The sequence below is a fragment of the Cavia porcellus genome, unplaced genomic scaffold (genome assembly GCF_034190915.1).
Source record: "Cavia porcellus strain 051 isolate PalLab524CR breed Dunkin Hartley unplaced genomic scaffold, mCavPor4.1 scaffold_17, whole genome shotgun sequence".
Taxonomy (NCBI): Eukaryota; Metazoa; Chordata; class Mammalia; order Rodentia; family Caviidae; genus Cavia; species Cavia porcellus.
The window spans coordinates 22,969,376-22,987,589 of NW_026947500.1; the positions used below are offsets into that span (position 1 = coordinate 22,969,376).

Consider the following 18,214-nt stretch of genomic DNA (forward strand, 5'->3'; position numbering starts at 1 on the left):
TGTGCATTGTCATCTATCTTTTCTTATATACTGGGCCTGACTCTAGTTTCCAAATGGCAATGAAAGACAAGGAAGGCTGAGGAATTGATTCTGTATTGAGTCTTCTGGAGTTGTCTTTCTATTCTAGCACCATATAACTCACCAGGGTCCCCTCAGTATACTGGTGACCCTGTTCATTGAAAGCCTGGTACAATGATGATGCGCTCTCTGAGATCTGAACTCTTGTAATCTCTTAGCCCCATTGTTCAATAACAGAGACTACAAACCACTGATAAATTGACGGATTACACTCCTTCAGTTCCTAGATTTGGACCTGTGTTGGATTGCAATTTGTGCTTATCTCTCTTAATAAAGTGTCAATTCCTTTTAAGGCAGGGTTGTTGGTTTTGTTTGTTTGTTTTGAGACAGGATCTTGCTATGCAGTTTGGGCTGGTTTTAAACTGTCACTATGTAACCCAGGATGGCCTGGAACTTTTTTTTTTAAAGACAGGATTTCACTGTGCAGTTCAGGCTAGCCTTGAACTCACATATCTATCTTCCTGTCTCAGCTTCCCCAGTGTTATGATTATAGGTCTTCGCCACCATGCCCAGCTGGCCTGGAATTTGTGGCAATCCTCCTGCCTCAGCCTCCTGGATGCAGGGATTACAAGCATGTGCCCACTACATCTGGCAGGGTTGTATTTTATCTCTCTGTGTGTCTTCTCTTCCTTTCCTCAGAGCCTATCAGTGAACTTTGTACACAGTCAGCTCTCAATGACTTATTTGTAAAAGAAAGGAAAAGAAAAATGGGCTATGTTAGTTTGTAAATCAGGCATATCTCTGTTTATATCTTTGGCCACTTAAATTACAAGTCTTAATCAGTATCTTAATCGGGTACTACAATCATCACTAAAAAAAAAGAACTGCTTTTTGGCTGGGGATGTAGCACAGTAGTAGAGCCCATACCCATAATGTGTAAGCTCCAGAGTTTAATCTCTAACTCAACAAAAATAAAACAGAACTACATTTTTGAGGATGTAGTTTACACTGTTGCTAGAGAAGAAACCACTAGGAGAGAATGTATGCTGAGGAATCCCTGTCAGGCACCAGTGCCAGACAGCCAACCTTGCAGTTTTTGCCTAGTTCTCTTCTTCCACTTAGATTCAGATCTCTGCTGGTGGTGTTTCTTCTGGCTAACTGAGTGAACAGGTATGTGGAGTATTACGGATTTTGTCCAGAGTTATAGTGATCATGTGCTGTGTGTCAGAAGGCCACAGTTATTTTTAGGAGAGGACAGTTCAGGAGCATTGGGCAGGAAGAACTGCTTTTCACACCACCTTAGCACCTGGTGATGGTGAGGACCCAGATTTGTCTTTGAGCATCTCAAAAGAGATCGGTTGCTTTTCTCCCATCCAAGTAATAACCAGGCCAATCAGGCCAACCCTGCTCAGCTTCCAAGGTCAGATAAGACCAGTACATTCATAGCAGTGTGGCAGTAGACTAGTTGTGTTTCTGAATGGACCAAGAGCAATGTCCTGGGCCAGGTTTCCCAGGACAGTTGCAGGATGAAAGCAAGAAAAGTGACTTGTTTTTTCCTTTTTCTTGATTGACGTGATATGAAAGCTCCATCTGACTTTTGTATCTTGTTTTGAACCTATGAAGAAGGCACCAGCTGTGTAGGGTGGTGGAAATGAGGACCTGTTAGACTGGTCTGTCCCCCCCCCCCACTTCCCCCCAGAGAGACTGAAACTGCTGCTGGCTGGGCTTTGCCAAATCAGTTTCTCTTCACAGATTACCTACTCAGGGCAGGCGGGCCCTCCACACCCAGGAGGCCAGGCCAGAGGGTGCGAGGTGCAGTGGGAATCGGGCAGGTGGGGGCAGGGGTTAGTCACTAGGTGTGCTGCTTACCCCACCAGGGGCTATGTCTGTTTAGCTGTTCAAAGGAAGGCTGCAGAGCCCTGAGGCCTCCAGGAAAGAGATTGTATCGAGATGCCTTTCCTTGTACCTTGTGGCCATATTTCTGGTATTCGGAGAGGTTGGAAGGGTTGAAGAGCTTGTAAATGAAGGTAAATGAAGTCTAGAGGAGCTGGGCGTGGTGGCACCTTCCTGTAATCCCAGCACTTGAGAGGCTGAGATGGGTTGATCACCTTGCGATTTAGGCCATCCTGGGTTACATGGTAAATTTACAGTCAGCCTGAACTATATAATAGTGAGACCCTGTCTCAAAAAAAAAAAACAAAAAACAAAAAACCAAAAAACAAACAGGTGTCTAAGGAAAGAGTGGATTCTCCTCTACGGCATCTCTGTTGAGTTCAGGGTTGTTTCCAAGGGGTGCTACTGTGTAGTACCTTAATTTCTTGTCACCTGGGTTACCTTAAATTTTTTCACCTCAAGGTGGAAGAGGCTTTCTGGTATGGGAGGCAAGTGTCCAAAGTGATGTTCACTTACACAGCTAGAATTTTAGTCAGGTTGAATTGACATAAAGGTCAGGAAGTGGTCTTCAAGACCTGCAGCTTGAGCTTACTTCCTGCTGTGGTCTCAAGGACAGCAGGGTTGGAAGGCTCATAGGCACAGATACGTGGAGAGCTCTCACAACTACACAGCACAGACCCTCAGAGCTCTTCTCAGGCCCCACATTTTACAAGTGTGGAAACACAGGTCCCAAGAGGGTGAATAACTTATTCCAGGTTACATAACTTGTTTGGGCAGATCTGAGTCTAGAATAGATCTCTCTTGGGGCCCTTGGCATATTCCCTCATCATCCCTACTTCAGAAAGAGCTCTGCAGCTTAGAAGGCCTATTGGGGGGCTACCTGCAGACCTCATGACAGGAAGCAAGATAGGAAAGGGCAGGCAGAGGGGCAGCAGGTCCCAGCTCCACACTCCAGAAATGAGCTCTGAAATCCAGAGACTACATTCATCTAGGTTCAGAAGGCTCTGGGGAATGGATTTAAAACAGGGCAAGCCTGACAAGACGGGGCATGCTTATAAAATCAGCAAAGGAGGGGCTGAGGCAGGGGCTACAAAATAGTTGTATAACAGCCTCAACTGCATAGTGAGACCCTGTCTTAAAAAACAAAACCATGGGGCCGGGGATTTAGCTCAGCAGCATTAGCGCCTGCCTTGCAAGCGTGAGGTGAGATCTGAGTTTGATCCCAGGTACCAAAAAACCAAACCAAACCAAAGCATGGGCACTAGCATTCTAGCTCTGACCAAGGTTAAAGGTTGTGTTAAGAACTGTTGGGTGAGGAGTCACTGTGTTCAGAGAAGGAAGATCCTGACCTTACGACTTCACAAAGTGACTTAGGAAAATGTTTTTGCAGTGTCTGCCAGGTGCTAGGCACTGTGCCTAGGCACCAAAGACCCAGAAGTAACTGACTCTTAGAAATTTCTCTGAGGCTGCTCTCAGTCTCATACAGTGATAAACAAGACAGCCCTCAGAAGTGGTGAAGGAAACCAGCCAGTGAGCAGTGATCCTGGGGGGACATGCCAGGGGAGCCCTTAAGTGAGCTGGAGCCAGGAGAGCTTCCCAGAGGAAATGTCTGAAGTGAGTCTCCCCAGGAAGAGAAACAGGAGCAGGAAGAAAGGAAAGCTCACCAAGGCGTGGGGGCTTCAGCAAAGACTGGAGGTCTGAGAGAGCACTGCATTTGAAAACAGGCGGCTGGCCGTGAGGGAGGACCAGCCTGCTCACAGCGCAGTTGTGGAAACCATTCAGAAACCTCGTAGGTCCAGCCCAGACCTACATGTAGATACTTACATAAATTGTACATGTGTGGCGAAAGGCATGCCTTCCACGTGAAGCCATCACATCCCATCCCCAGGACTGGATGGTCTATGGAGAGGGCACTGGGTGCCATGTGGCAGAGGAAGAGGGACAGGTTTTTCTATGTGTAGGTGTAGGAGGAGAGTAGGCTAGCTATGGTTTCAGCCCTGGCAGGGTTGTGTGGCTTCAGCTTTGCAGCAGGGCTGGCTGGAAATACTGGGGTGCTGCAGTAGGCACAGGGGTGAGGATTGGTTTCCCTTGCTTCGTGGGGACAGTGATTCACTGACCATTGCTGCCTCCAGACATTCTGCAGGCTTCTTCAAAGCAGCCAGCCTGTGGAGGCCAATGGTAGCAGTGGATGAGAAAGAGGAAATACTTAGCTACCATCTCTTCTGCAACTCCAAACGTTTCTGTCACTGAACAGCACCTCTCGGTGGCAGCTTTGAGCTCTGCTGGCAAGGGAGGTGCCTTCCTCTCTGTGGGAGGTTGTCATCTGTGGCTTTTGCTCTGCCCTTGGCCACAGACAAGATTGCACAACACAGGCAAAGAGAGTCCCCCTGCCCCGTAGTCTTTGGCAGTGAGTGGTGCAAGTGTTCCAAGTGGCAGACCTGAACTGCCGAGCTTGTCAAAAGGACTGCTCCATACTGCAGCTGCCAGAGCACAGCAGCAAGCATGTGAAATTGACCTAAAGTTAGAGTGTGACTTGTGGGGATGAGACGGCGGGGCAGCCTTTCACTGACTCCACAGGCTGTCCCTCCAGAGATGAGTGTGCTCCATGCTACACTGGCTTTGTCTTGCTTTTTGGGCTTTTCCCAGAAGCTATACACCTGCTTGCCTTCTGTTATGCTCTAGTTCTGATGGGAGTACCATTCAGAGTTCTAGGCAGGAGACCAGCCTACTTCTGCCCTATTGGTTCCTCCTCTGTCACCAGCTTGTTTGATGTGCAGTTTCCCCAGAGTTCTTTTTTTCTTCCTCCTCTTTTTAGTAATAGGGGTTGAACCCATGGCCTTTGCATTGAGCTGCAGCCCCAACTTTTTTTTTTTAAGATAGGGTTTCACTAAGTTGCTGAAGTGCCCAGGCTGGACTTGAATTTGGGATTCTCCTGTCATGGCATCCCAGAGTGCTACTATTAACATCTGTGGCCAGCAGCCCAGAGTTCTTATGCATCTGGTTGATTCTGTAGTGGCTAGAGATAGGAATCCTGTAGCAGGAACTCCCTGGTTTAGGGGTGGGGAGTGCAAGTAGAGAATCATGGTCCCCAGCCCCCACCCCCACGCCCGTTTTGCCAGGCAAACTGGAGTGACCAGCTCACTCTACTCTGAGTGAGCAGGGACACAGCCTGCCTCACTTCTGTGCATGACAGCAGTGAGCTATAAGAAGACTAATGCGGGGCTGGGGATTTAGCTCCGCGGCATAAGCTCCTGCCTTGCAAGTGCATGGTCATGAGTTCGATTCCCGGTACCAATTAAAAAAAAAAAAAGAAGAAGAAGACTAATGGACACGTGCGTGTAGGAACTGTAGTGCATATTACCCCTCAGGTCTGCCCCTCTGTGACAGGTGTGGGCGCATTCGGTTTAGTGGAGGCCAGGGCTTTTTAGAGCAGGAAGAAGTGACCCAGCCATTTGAAGGCCAGATTCGCTCAAGATTGTCCAGGTCTTTTTTTTTTTTTTTTTTTGTCTTTTTTGTTTTTATCGGTACCAGGGATCACGACTGCCTGCTTGCAAGGCAGGCATTTATGCCGCTGAGCTAAATCTCCAGCCCCTGCCCAGGTCTTTTAACATGTTGGACAATGGAAAGTGTTCCTTTATATCCCAGGGCTCTTTCGGAGAGCTGGGTTAGGTGATGTGGGGAGTTTATTATTGGAATCACTTGCAGTGCAGTATCCCTTTTTCCTCCTAAGCCAGGTTCTGTAGTTCATCAACTGGATCCTTTTATTCCTAATTTAACCATCTTCAGTTTCCTTAGCATGGATGTGTCTTCCCTACCTCAACAGGACTGAGAGTAAGAGGCTGGGAAGTCATTGCTAGCCCTTTGCTGGAAAGGGGACACACAGAGCCAGCAGTTGTTTTAGTCCCCTTCAGCTGGCTAGAGGAGGGGTGCCACCACACTTAGCCTTTTGCCAGCCTCTTCTGCAAGTCCAAACATCCTTTTCCTTAAGCCTTGCGTGCTAAAGGCAGGGACCGTGGTAATGGTCAATCTTGCTGAAGTAAGGGAAAGGTGGGTTAGTTCCTTAAGAGCTGTGACAGATGGTTTTGTAGAGGAGAAGAGGAGAAAGAATCTAATTTCAAGAGAATCAGAGGCCAGCTCTGTAACATGATTATGTAGCTTCTCTAGCCATGACTGCTTGGAGCAACCCTCAGGTGCTCAGCGCCTTTTCCTCCTCTTCCTGTGTCTTGTGGCTGCTGACTGTAATCAGGCTAGCCAGGTGATAAGAAGGATGACCCTGATTGGTGTCCGCACTCCCTGTTCCATGATCCCTTCTGACCTGGAGTTACGTTTAAGGTATTTGTTTGTTTGTTTTCCTTTTCAGTTCTGATATTGGTTAGGGCCAGAAATGGCCACAGGAAGTTTTGTTAGAAATTTAGTTATCTGAGAAATTAATGCTTTCTTTATCCAAATCAACACTTAAGACATGGGGGTATAGCTCAGTGCTGGAATTTTGTGTAGCATGAATGTGCCCTGGGTTCAATCCCTAGCACTGCAAAAAAGAAAAGTGAAAATAGGAAGTGCCTTCTCTTTTTTAAACCCTATACCCATATTTTTTCAAGAGTCAGAGGGCTTTGCTTATTCAATTTGTTCTCTTTAGGGGCCCTGTGTTGCCCACCCCCAGTCCTCTCCTATCCCCAAAACCTCTAGCCATTAACTTTTCATTCAAAGAGCACTGGAAAAAGTAAGCAGTACCTCAAGGTTACTTGATCATAAGTGGTGTTTAGCATAGGCAGCTGATTTGGCATATGGTGAGAGATTTCTGCTTTATATCTCAGCAAAAGATTTCTTGGCATGAGGCCTCTATCCGTGTTCCCAGTGCTTGCCCTGTGCACAGGGTTTGCCCCTCTCCTCTCCTCTACTGACAGGTTGTTTTAATCCTCTTGGCTGTAAACAATTGCGGCAGAACATGGAGCCCCAGCTCACATGTCCTTGGCTATCTCTTCATGGGGTATCCGGCACTGGCAGTAAGGGACACAATCACTTAACATGGGGAGAGGCCTGGGTCTGCCAGGGGAGGTAGCTAGCTGAGGACTGGGGTGCGTGTGTGTGTGTGTGTGTGTGTGTGTGTGTGTGTATGTGTGTGTCCATCAATGGAGGGGGTTCTCAGTTGTGAGAAGATGACAATTTCCTTCCTTGTCTTTATTACCCCTGGTTTCCTAGTTCTGTTGTCATTTATTTTCCCTATTCTCAGATCCTTTCAGCAGGACCCCAGGACATGGGCATGTTTCAGGAAACTGCCTGAGACAGATGCATGCTAGTTCATGAGGTATAAAGCCCAGTGTCCCAATCCTATCTTCCCAAATAGTGATCCTTTTATGTTGTGTAAAGGAGAGTTGGTGCTAGGAGCCTGGCCACTACTGAAAGCTGTTCAGCCCCCAGCAAGGGACACTTGAGCTGGAAGTGTGGCTGAGCTTTCACTTCCACACAGGGTTCCTTCATTACAGAGAGGAAGGAACAGCCAGACTGAGTGTTACTAGATGGCACACTTGCTCTGACCATACTGCACGTGTAGTGTCCAAAGTACTAGTCACATTTCCCACTGTGACTGCTGATTTGCAAAACTTCCAGATTTGCAAAACTTCTAGATTTGCAAAACTTAACCAGGACTTCTGATAAGATGGGTAGTACTTTATGCCTCAGAAGCTATGGTATATTCTAGATTTCCTTAGGGTGGTACTTCGGTTCATAAACTTAATTCTTTCCAGATTCTAATTGCAAACCAAACTGGGCAGAGAACTGAATCAGATTTAATGGTTAGGTTCAGTGGTTTGTTTTTTATATTTTTAATTTTGGGCGTTTTTTCTTTGAGAATGAGGTCTCCTGCATAATTCAGTTCATGCTGGCCTTAAACTCATTATGTAGCCCAGGCCTCAAAATGATGAGCCTCATCTCCCTAGTGCTTGGATTACAAGTGTTGGCTGTCACGCCCAGCTAGTGCTTTTTGAGTGGAGCAGCATTTTTTTTTCTTGGTACAAGGGATTGAACTCATGACCTCACACTTGCCAGGCAGGTGCTTACGCCACTGAGCTAAATTCCTAGCCCAAGTGGAGCACCTGTGTATGGAAGGGATAAAATAGGTTAGCTCTGCTGTATCCTTTTCTGGCTTTGTAAAAAAACTCAATTGACACCTGTAATCTTAGCACTTAAGAGGCCAAGGCAGGAGGATCACCACAAGCTCAAGGCCAGCCTGGGCTTCATAGAGAGTTCAAAGCTAGTCTGAACCACACAGATCCTGTCTAGAAAAAATAAGCCCACATCTTAGCCTTTGCCTACTGAGCTCCCCTGGCTCCTGGACCATTTGGAGATGCAGAGCACTTGTGGTGAGCGTTGGACCTTAGCTCGGCATGGTAGTAAAGGGCTATAATCCCAGTACTTGGGAAGCTGAGACAGGAGGGTCACTCCCAGTTTGAGGCAAGCCTGGGCTACATAGTGAGATCCTGTCTCAACAAAACAAAACAAAACAATTCCAGGCTGGAAATCTACAGTGGGTTTTCTCTGCAGAGGTGTGTTTAAGCCACTGTGTCTGTCACAAGTTAGAGCTGCCTTTTAGGGTTTGTTGGAGTGGGGGTGTGGGAATCCATATTTTTCCGGTAGCACTCCATTTTTCCCTTCCCTCTTAAGAGATTCAGAGCTGGGGAGCTGCAGATGTACCTCTGCCTCCTTCAGCATAACCAGCCTTCTCTCAGTCTGATAGCACATCTAACAAAGCCCACAAGTGGCTCCTTCCTCCCAGCACTCCCTGTTAACTGGTAATTCTAGTTCCTGAGGACTTCTGCTAGCACCTGAGCTAATCTGTGCTGAAGAGCACTGCCTTCTTGTTCCTGTTGTAGGTGTCAGAGAGAAAGCCCAGTGCCTGGGCAAGACACTGTGCAGTCAGTCAGGCATGGTAGCTCACCCCTGTAATCCCAGCACTCAAGAGGCTGAGGCAGGAGAGTTGCCACAAGGTCAAGGGCAGCATGGGTTACATAGTGAGCTCAAGGACAGCCTGAGCTACTCAGCAGAACCCTATCCTAGAAAGAAAGAAAGAAAGAAAGAAAGAAAGAAAGAAAGAAAGAAAGAAAGAAAGAAAGAGAGAGATACTATGTAATGGTAGGTGGCTGTCATTTGATTTGTCATACTTTGTGCCTATGTTGAAGGTGCAAACAGCATTTGCTTTCAGGTGTATCTCAGGTCTAGACCCATAAACCGAAGCATGAGTTTTCCAGTCTGCCTAGTTGTTGATAAATGAACCTTCCACCATTTATCAGGCAAGCCATGTGCTTGCCAGAGCCATGGCCGCTTAGTAACAGAATCTAGCAATCTCTTCCCGCAACCCCTGCTTCATTTGGCAGTGGGAGAGCCAGTTCGAAAGCCTAGCAGGACACTGTCACAGCCTCCTTTTTCCTCTGGCTGGAAATTTTCCTCCCTGGTCTTCCTTCATTAGCTTGTCCTCTACTGGAAGGCAGTACAAGTAGCATTAAATTCCTTTACTTCAGCTCAGTTTCTTCCATTCCTCATTTCCCACTGGCCTCTGCTACTCAGCTTAAGGCTTCAGCTGTCTCAGATGCTTTGAAGCCCACTTACTTGAGTCCTCTCCCAGAGCTTAGAGGTTTGGGGACCCCAGTGTGTGCTGCCCAGTGTCTGTGCTTGGAGAACAAAGATTTGTTCTAAGGTCCCAAATTTGAACTCTGAATTCATTTTTTTGTCTTGGGCTAAGGCTTAACTTTTTTTGTCTTTTTCCTTTTTATCGGTACCGGGGATTGAACTCACTACTGCCTGCTTTACAAGGCAGGCGCTTATGCCACTGAGCTAAATTCCCAGCCCCTAAGGCTTACCTTTTAGTACAGAACATGCTGAGAGTTTAGCTCAGCGGCACAAGCGCCTGCTTGGCAAGCACAAGGTCCTGAGTTTGATTCCCAGAACCAAAAAATAAAATAACTTTTAAGTTATTTTAAGTACAGTTCACACACTACTTCAGATCCAGTGGGGGCCCTCATAGGCTAGCTTGAACACACAACCACCACCATTGATAACATGGTTCCTTCAGAAGGCCAGTGTTTGTTTTTTGCTGTGCTGGTGATAAAACATATGGCCTCACTCCTGCTAGGTAAGTGCTGTACTAGGAGCTATACCCCCCAGCTCCTACAAAGGAACTAAAGTGACTTGGAGGTTTCTTGATGGCTACAGTGTAGCAGATTTGCTCGTGCTTGTCAGGTGTTCTCTTTAATTCCCAGACCCTTTACCATCTAGCACACAGGTAAGTTACTGTAGACGCCAAACAACAAAGAAGGAAAGAAGCACTCCTTTTCTATCAGGACAGTTGCCAGAGGGCTGTGCTCTCCTGTGATGGCTCTGAGGCACGTGTGCCTGGGTTTCCCTTTCTAGCAGATTTGACCTGTGTTCTGGTAATTGCTGCATAGGCTGTTTTGTTTTGGGCAGGGGGCATAGGTTGTTAATGATCTGTTGTAGGAAGCAGATTCTTCCGCTGATTAGTGGAAATGGTCCAGTGGATCTTTGCTTCTGGAAGGAACAGCCAGTTGGGTTGTTAGTGGTCGCTTAAGCGAACCAGCCACAGTACTGAAAGCCTGGCTGGATGGGATGCTTGTGAAGCCAGGATGGCAATGCTTCTGTTTTTTTTTTTTTTTTCTCCTGCTTGTCCTCTTACCTACCTCTGCCCATGGTGACTTACGGTGCAGGAAACTGCCCTGGTGTGTTTTTTCTGACATTTCTTCTTCCTCAGTTCCCTTCCTCCTCAATTCCCTCTGAGTCTGGAGGAATAGGAGACAGTTTTTCCTCTTCCAGGGGAAGATGCAGTGGAAAGAGGCACATATCTTATTCGACATCTTCCAGTGGCTGCTTGAATTGGACAGGAGCCAGACGACCTGTTCCCTAGCCTAGGGCTGGGTCCACTCTTTAGCAGGAAGGCAATGTAAGGAACCCTATCAGGCAAGGAAGGAGCAAAGGGTTAAAGCTGCATCCAGGTAGAAAGGCTGTTGCATAAATGCTGAGAGAGATTTTTTTTCTAAGATCTCGTGCTTTTTCACTTTGTGTTGGCAGAAACCCTAGAAGAAGATGGGAGATTCTGGGAGGAGATGATTATGCTGGGTGAGTCAACTGAGCTCCCCAGCTGCTGTTTTTAGTTCCTTCTCTTTGCTGTAGAGGGAGGTTGTTTGGGGAGGTGGGGGCAGGGTGGGAATGCTGCTTTGTACACCAGGACAGGAGGCAGGTATATATTGGTGAGTTTTTGGCACCCTTTGGTCGACAGAAGCTTACAATCAGCATATTGGTTTAAGCAGGAAATACCAAAGCAGAGTTTATAGTGTGGCAGATGGTAAATAAATGTTTCCTTAGATTGACCCTTATGAAGAGTCATTGTCACTTTGCAGTCAGTAGCTTTTGGAATGGTTGTGATTGGATTGCATTCTTACAACACAGAGTAGTAGAGGGATTGAAGGCAGAGAGGCAGGAATCAGGGCTGTCTAAAGTGGGAGGGCCCATTGGTTGTTATGGGACGAGAGGCTTCCACTTTGAGCAAGGAGGCGGCTTTGGTTTGAGGGGCAGATAGCGTGGGTCCTGCCAGTCTCTGACTGCCTGTACTGATTGTATCTACAGGAGGGCCCACTGCTCACTAAGGTGTTATCTGCTCAGTACAAGCATATCGATTACATTGTTTGTGGGTTCTGGAGACCATCATGAAAACACCTCAACACATTTTCATATTCACTGTTCATTAACATTTATTCCTTGAGTACTTCAATTATATACGATGTTAGGCATTTACTGAGCCACGAATAAGAAGTTTCCTCCCTTTGACAGTAACCAGCCAACTTCAAGGGCAATAAATGCTTTGAAAGAGAGGAAATAGAGCTTATGGCAAGAAGTGTTGGGGCTGGGGGTTTAGCTCAGCGGCGTAAGCACCTGCCTTGCAAGCAGGCAGTCGTGAGTTCGATCCCTGGTACCGATAAAAAGGAAAAAGACAAAAAAAAAAAAAAAAAAAAAGAAGTGTTGATATTTTTTCCTTTGCCCTTATCTCCCAGGATCAAGGGAGGGTCTTTAAGGGTCAACTTTAAGGGTCAACAAGTTGTACTTCTATTCCACAAATATACTTAGACATGGGCTAGGCAGATGGAGGCACTCTTGGGCACAGAGAGCCTATGAAGGTGAACAAGACACTGTCACCGATCTCCAGTTAAGATGAAATGAATCATACAGGAAGTATGCTGTGATAGTCCAGAGAAAGAACTGACTGCTTTTAGCTAAGATGTCTGAAGTTGTGATGAACGAGAGAGAGGAGGTTTGCTTTCCTGGATCACTTAGAAGAAGTCATTATGTGGTAGGTGGAGCACTTCCCTCTGTGCATGTGTGTGCATACGTGTGCATTTGGATAGCTTTCTGTACCCCATCCCTTATGTGGCAGCCAGAGCAGAGGAGCCAGGATCCTACCACAGGGCTAACTCCACAGTGGTGCCTTCCCCACTATGCCACATGTAGCTTCTCAATATGTAGCAGTGGAACTCTGTATGGAAGCCCAGAGCCTTGAAAATATGTCAAAAACAAACTGCTAGGCAAAGAAAATGAGATGAGGTGAGGTGAGGTGAGGTGAGGTTAGGAGGAGGCCTAGGCACACTGGGCTCACCGCTTTGTATCCCTCTACTCCCTATAATCCCTTATGAAGTGAGCCAAACCTTTGTGCTGTAAACTGCCTTCTGCCTACCCCACTACCCCAGCCCCCAGAGCCCTGGGCTGCTGGCACACTGGCTCTCCTGTGCTATGGAGGAACTTGCTGGTCTCCATGGTTACAGTAACCCACTGGTACGGGAGGAGCTGAATCAAGTGCAGAGCTGGCACTCTGAGCTTCCCCCAGCCCTTGGCACCATGCAGTACTGGTATGTTGGCTGTTTCTTAGATCTGTTCTGGGAGGAAGGAGTTAAGGAACTTACAAGGAGGGAAGGGCCCTGGGGAGAGCTCTCATCCTGCTTTGGGCTCTGCAGAGGACAGCAGTGTGGGTACTCTGCTCACATGTGCCTCTTGGCAGGATGGCTGCACAATAGGAAAGAAGGTCCTTTTGCCTAACATCCCACCCACAGGAGCATTTATCTTTTCCTTGTTGCAGAAGCAATCCCAGGGAAGTGGGAATCAGCTTAACCACACTTGCATTATAGTGAAGTTCTTAGAGAGAACTTAGTTCTTGAGAACTCTCCCCAGGGGCCAGAAAAACCTTTGAGATCTAAAACAAAAGTGAAGAGAGAGAATAGAAAGCATTATTAGGGGCTGGGGATTTAGCTCAGCGGCATAAGCGCCTGCCTTGCAAGCAGGCAGTCGTGAGTTCGATCCCCGGTACCGATTGAAAAAAAGGAAAAAGACAAAAAAAAAAAAAAAAAACAAACATTATTAGAATGTTACTGGGCATCAGGCACTGTAGCAAGCACATGAATGTTCTTATTTAATGCTCTAACCCTGTGAAATGGGTACAGCTAGTATCCTCATGTTCCAGATTTAGGTAATCTTGCTCAGCTTCCATCAATGAATAAAAATCAGAGGTGGAACTCTGGCAGGACTATTTGCCTCTAGAGCTCTGCCTGCCCTTGTATAATAGAGGCAGGTAGACTATAGACACTTTCGCCACAATTCCTCTCTTTTAGAAGGCAGGTGCCAGAACTCACTGAATTTTGCAGCCATTCCTGATGCAGAAGCAGATATTTGCTGAAGACTTGCAGGCACAGTAGTGGTTGGGGAGGGACCGACCATTGCAGTAAGCAGATTCTCAGGAATGAAGTGGTGCTGAACACTTACAGAGCTGGGTGCTTGGTAGAGTCCACTGCATTTTGATAGGAGTCTGGTGCATTAGGGGACCTTGAAGACCAGAGATTAAGGATTACTATTGCATCATGGTTCCAGGCATGAAGGGTGCAGGTGGGAGGCTCTGTCCTCAGCTCCCATTCCTTGCGAGTCCTGGCCTCCTTTCCCAGGCAGGCTCTCGACTCACCGTGGGGCTTCAGGCCTGCAGGCTCCCTTCTAAGCCAGGGTATATCAGTGGTCTTCCTGTCCTGGGGTGAGTGTTGCAGCTAAGAGGACTCAAGGGAAGTTAAGTACCTTGTGCTTGGCGTAAGTTGCAGGCTCAGCTGATGTGCTTCCTCTAGGAGGAGGTACCTACCCTGGCTGGAAAAAGGAAGCAGTCTTTGGAAGCTTTATTCATCCCCAGCCTTGCTGCTCCGACTGGATACTAAGGGAATGCAAGTGTTTCCCAAGTGTAGCTGCTCCACTTATTTTGGGGGGGGGCATCTCGCTGCTACATGCTGGCCACAGTTTCTCAAGTTCTCTCTTACACAGAATACTCCCCCATTGTACTGACTCCTGGCAGTTGAGAGTGACAGTTGCCCAGATCAAAGGATCCAGGAAAGCTCCTGGATATAGTGAAGGAGAGTGGGTTAAACAACTGTAGATCTGTAATCCCAGTGTTCTGTGAGGCTGAAGCAGGAGGATCACACATTCAAGTCCAGTGCAGGCCATTGAGCAACCCAGTGAAACCCTGTATCAAAATAAAGAATAAGAAAAGAAAAACTCAGAATAGAGAATTTTAAAAGGGCTGGGGATGTGGTTTAGTGTAAAGGCCCTGAGTTCAACCACCAGTACCCCCAGAAAATCAGGCCTCACCACAGCATGTACCTTTTCATCTGAGTCCTAGCCCACCTCTCTCTGGCTTCTCTTAGTTCAATACTTGATACTTCCTCAGTTTACAAAACTGTTCCACACATGGAACTGAGGAGACAGTCCTACTATCATACTGCAGAGCCTTGGGAACTGGAAAACAAAGCTGTGTGATCCTGTCTTCTCTTCTAGGAAGTCTGGCCTCAGAATCCAGAATAAACTGATTTAGGGGACCCTGGAGAGTAGTGGGAGGAGGGGGGATTACTGTGGGGCAACTTGGATAGGCCCCAAAAGCAGCACTCACCCCTGGCCTCAGTGGAGCTGTCCTTTCTGTTGCCCCCAACACCTTTCCTTAGCCTTCTATCCATAACCCCATCCCCACCTGCCACCCCGCACCCCACACCCCACACCCTGACCTAAGCTGTGGAGGTCGAGCCAGGGTTTGCTGCCTTCGGGAGAAAATAAGAGAAACTTAGGGAAAGGAACGACTGATAGCAGCAGGTACTGAAGTTTGGGCCAATGCCCAGGGCCCCAGCCCAGGTCTCCAAGAGGCCACAGAGCCCTAGAAACATGTCATAACTTCTGAGGGTCAGTTTCTTGATGGAAGATGGGTACATTGCCTGTTGAGCAGGTCTGTGTAAAGGAGGAAACAAGCAGGGTCAATGCTGGGTGTGTGGTAGGACCTGGAAGCCAGAGGGTGAGAGTAGGAGGCAGACCAGTCAGTGGTCCAGTGGCCGGGAAGGTGTCTTCCCTTGGTGAGAGCGTGCTGACATGCACCCACACTCACCGCGTGTGTGCCCAGCTGGATGTGAGGGCTTTGAAGGAGAGAGTGGCATGAGGAAGCCTGGATTTCTAGAGGACATTTGTTTTAGGGGTGAAGCAGGGGACTCGTGAGTAAATGGGAAGCTAAGGGGAGTTTTCCAGAAGCAGTGCTGGAAAAGACCTAAGAAAGGCCCTTTGGATTGTTCCCACCCTTTGAGTGTGATCCAGGATTAAACCGCATTCTCTATGGTGATAAAGGCTCTTAATCTACATTCATACCTTCACAGGGTCTCTGAGCTCTCAGAAATTATGTTTGGCTTCTAGCAGAATGTACGTTTTTCTATGGTTAAGCACTGCTATTTTAGGAAGAACGAGGTCCATCTGCCACTGTGGGCTTGCTGGTTCCTGCATCCATCCTCCCTGCATAGGTTGTGAGGGAAGTCTGCTGGCCCATGCTGGGACTGCCTCTCCCTCTGTAGGTCAGCACATCTGAGTCACACATAGTCTTCCTGGTTGGGTTTGCGGCCCTGTTAAATGATTTCCTACCCAGGTCCCACCTGCTTTGGGTGAGATAGGGTTTTATAACAGCCCTGACTGGCATTAGACTCTTCGTCACCCTCTCCAGCTATTGCACAGCTGAGCACCTAGGGGAGGGTGGGGCAGACCACTTCCGGGGAGGGAGGAGGAGAGAAGGAGGAAGTTGATCCAAACCCGCCTCTTTCTCTGCTTCCCTTCCTGTCCCTCTCCCACCTTGCTTCTTGTGTACTGTCCTGGAACTGCATGCCCTTCCTGAACACCGGGCTCTGGCCCTTGAGAGGCTGTGGGCTTTGTCCTCGTTGCCTTCCTTGCCAAACCCAGTCTCAGCTACTGGTGGTTTCGGTTGCGACACAGTCCAGGTTCCCATGCGAGAACTGCTCGGCCTGGCTGCTTCACTTTTCACTGAGGAGGTGGTGGAAGGTGTCGCCTGTGCCGGCTGAGTAAGGGTGGCTGGCTGAGCCGGCAGCCCCCGCCCTGGGCCTGGCTCTTCCTTTCCCGGCCTCTGCACTTTGCCCTCACTGCCTAACAGGTTTTGCCGTTGGGCCCTGCTGAATGGAAGTCGCTGGTAGTCCCTATCCCTTTCTCCAGCCGGGTATGTGTTCCCCTGTTTTGCCCCTGGGACAGGGCACTTTCTGGGTCCTCTTTTCTTTTGCTCACTTCAAACAGAGGATCTTCGAAGATTGCTAAGTGGAGCAAGCCTTAGTTGTGGGGTAGTGAAACTCAAGGAAGGGCATCTAGGTGTCAAAGAGGCGTTGGCTAGGAAAGGAATACAGGAACATACCAAGAGAGGTCTTTTCTCAGTCTCTCAGGGCTGCTGCGGCTGTCGAGGGCGGCTATGAACCGAAAGAGTGCTGGAGTGCTATGCAGTGAGGGCCTGGCTGGGATCTGGGGCCAGGGCCCAGGGCAGGTACCCAGGGGACACTCTTCTTCACTTCCTCTGGCCAGGGAGTGCCTGCTTTCACCCCTCCCAGTCTGGCCCCTTGTGAGTCCGGAGCAAACTAGGGAACACTTGAGGCCAACCCTGTGTGCAAAGCTTCAGAGCACAGTTTCTCCAGGGAAGAACTGTTGTAAGAGCCTCCAGCATTAGGGCAGGGGGCCCTGCCTACCTGAGTCAGCACCAGGCGTTTTGGGGTGGAGGCTGTCTTCCGGGCAAGGCTGGCAAACAGGCCTAGGCCAGGTTCTGAGATTCCAGGTGGAAGGGCCTGGGCAGATGCAATGGATTTACAGCTCTTTCTTTTTTACCCTCCTTTCTATGGCTTCTGTTCTGTCAATTGCAGCCTCTGGACTGTTTTGGCCCTAACTTCTGAAACAGACCTGCTTAATAATCATCTGAATCTACCATTGGGTTCCAAATTTCGCCTTGAAGGGGATCTGTTATTGTTTCTGAAGCCTGCTTGAGAGCCATGTGGCTACTTTCAACAGACCTCCTAGGCCTTGGGGGCCTACCTGGGGTCTGATTCCTAGATTTGGGAATATCTGAGATTGCACATCCCACTGAGAGCAGGGAGGCTGGAGGTGCAGAGGCAAGTAGGGCTTTACTCAGATCCTGTTTCTTTGGCCCGGAAGGGCAGGTAAGCCTCAGCCTGCCACCCTGTTGGGGAGATAAGGGGCTGTAATAAATAGGCATGGTGGGAACTATCGAAGGGAAATTCTTTGCATGATAGCAACTCTTCAGCAGAGGAGGAAGTTGCCTTCTCTGAGCCTTGCCCCTAGAAGCATTATCAGTGAGACTCATTTTTTCTAGTCTCTACTACTATGCTTCCTCCCCATGGGCTTTCTTCATCTTGGCTATATCCCTGCTGCTGTGGGAACCATCTTGCAACCTCAGAGAGGCATAATGAGGGTAAGAGAAGGACTGTTTGAAGTCCTAAGAGACAGGGTGGTTCTGCTGGGGATGGTGGCATATGGCTATAATCCCAGCATTTGGGAGGCTGAGGCAGAAAGATCATCTTGAGTTTGAGGCTAACCTGGACTACCTAGCAAGATCCTATCTCAAAAATAAATAGGGTCAGGGCTACAGCTCAGTGGTGCAGCATCTGCCTGGCACATGTGAAAGCCTGAGTTTGATTTCCAGTACCAAGAAAGAAGAAAGGAAGAAGTTCAGACCTGAAAAGGATGGGGGCTCAGGGAGAAAGACCTGGAAAGGGAGATGTTGGCTTTGCAATAGGAATCAGAACAGATGCTAGGGTTTGCTGCTTCTGTGGGTCCTCAACAAATGGAATCTGTCTCCCCCCTCACGTACCCAGCTTGGAAGCCAGCCCTTCCCAGCCCACCCTATAGAACACCTGGCTTCTGTCTGTTGCTCTTATAAAGGAGCTGGGGTGAGGTACCCCTGGGG

At 48.3% G+C, this 18,214-nt stretch overlaps 1 protein-coding gene across 9 annotated transcripts in view; it reads left to right on the top strand.

The window, feature by feature from the left end:
* Positions 1-18,214, top strand: part of Mark2 (microtubule affinity regulating kinase 2) — a 60,338-nt gene that overhangs the window by 22,966 nt on the left and 19,158 nt on the right. Inside the window, exon 1 of one of the 9 annotated variants that reach the window (XM_013150705.3) lies at positions 16,304-16,468. The exons of the other annotated variants lie outside the window; for them this stretch is intronic. The gene's annotated coding sequence lies outside the window, so the exon portion shown is untranslated. Of the gene's footprint in view, positions 1-16,303; positions 16,469-18,214 lie in introns of those variants that run through there. 9 annotated transcript variants of the gene reach the window in all.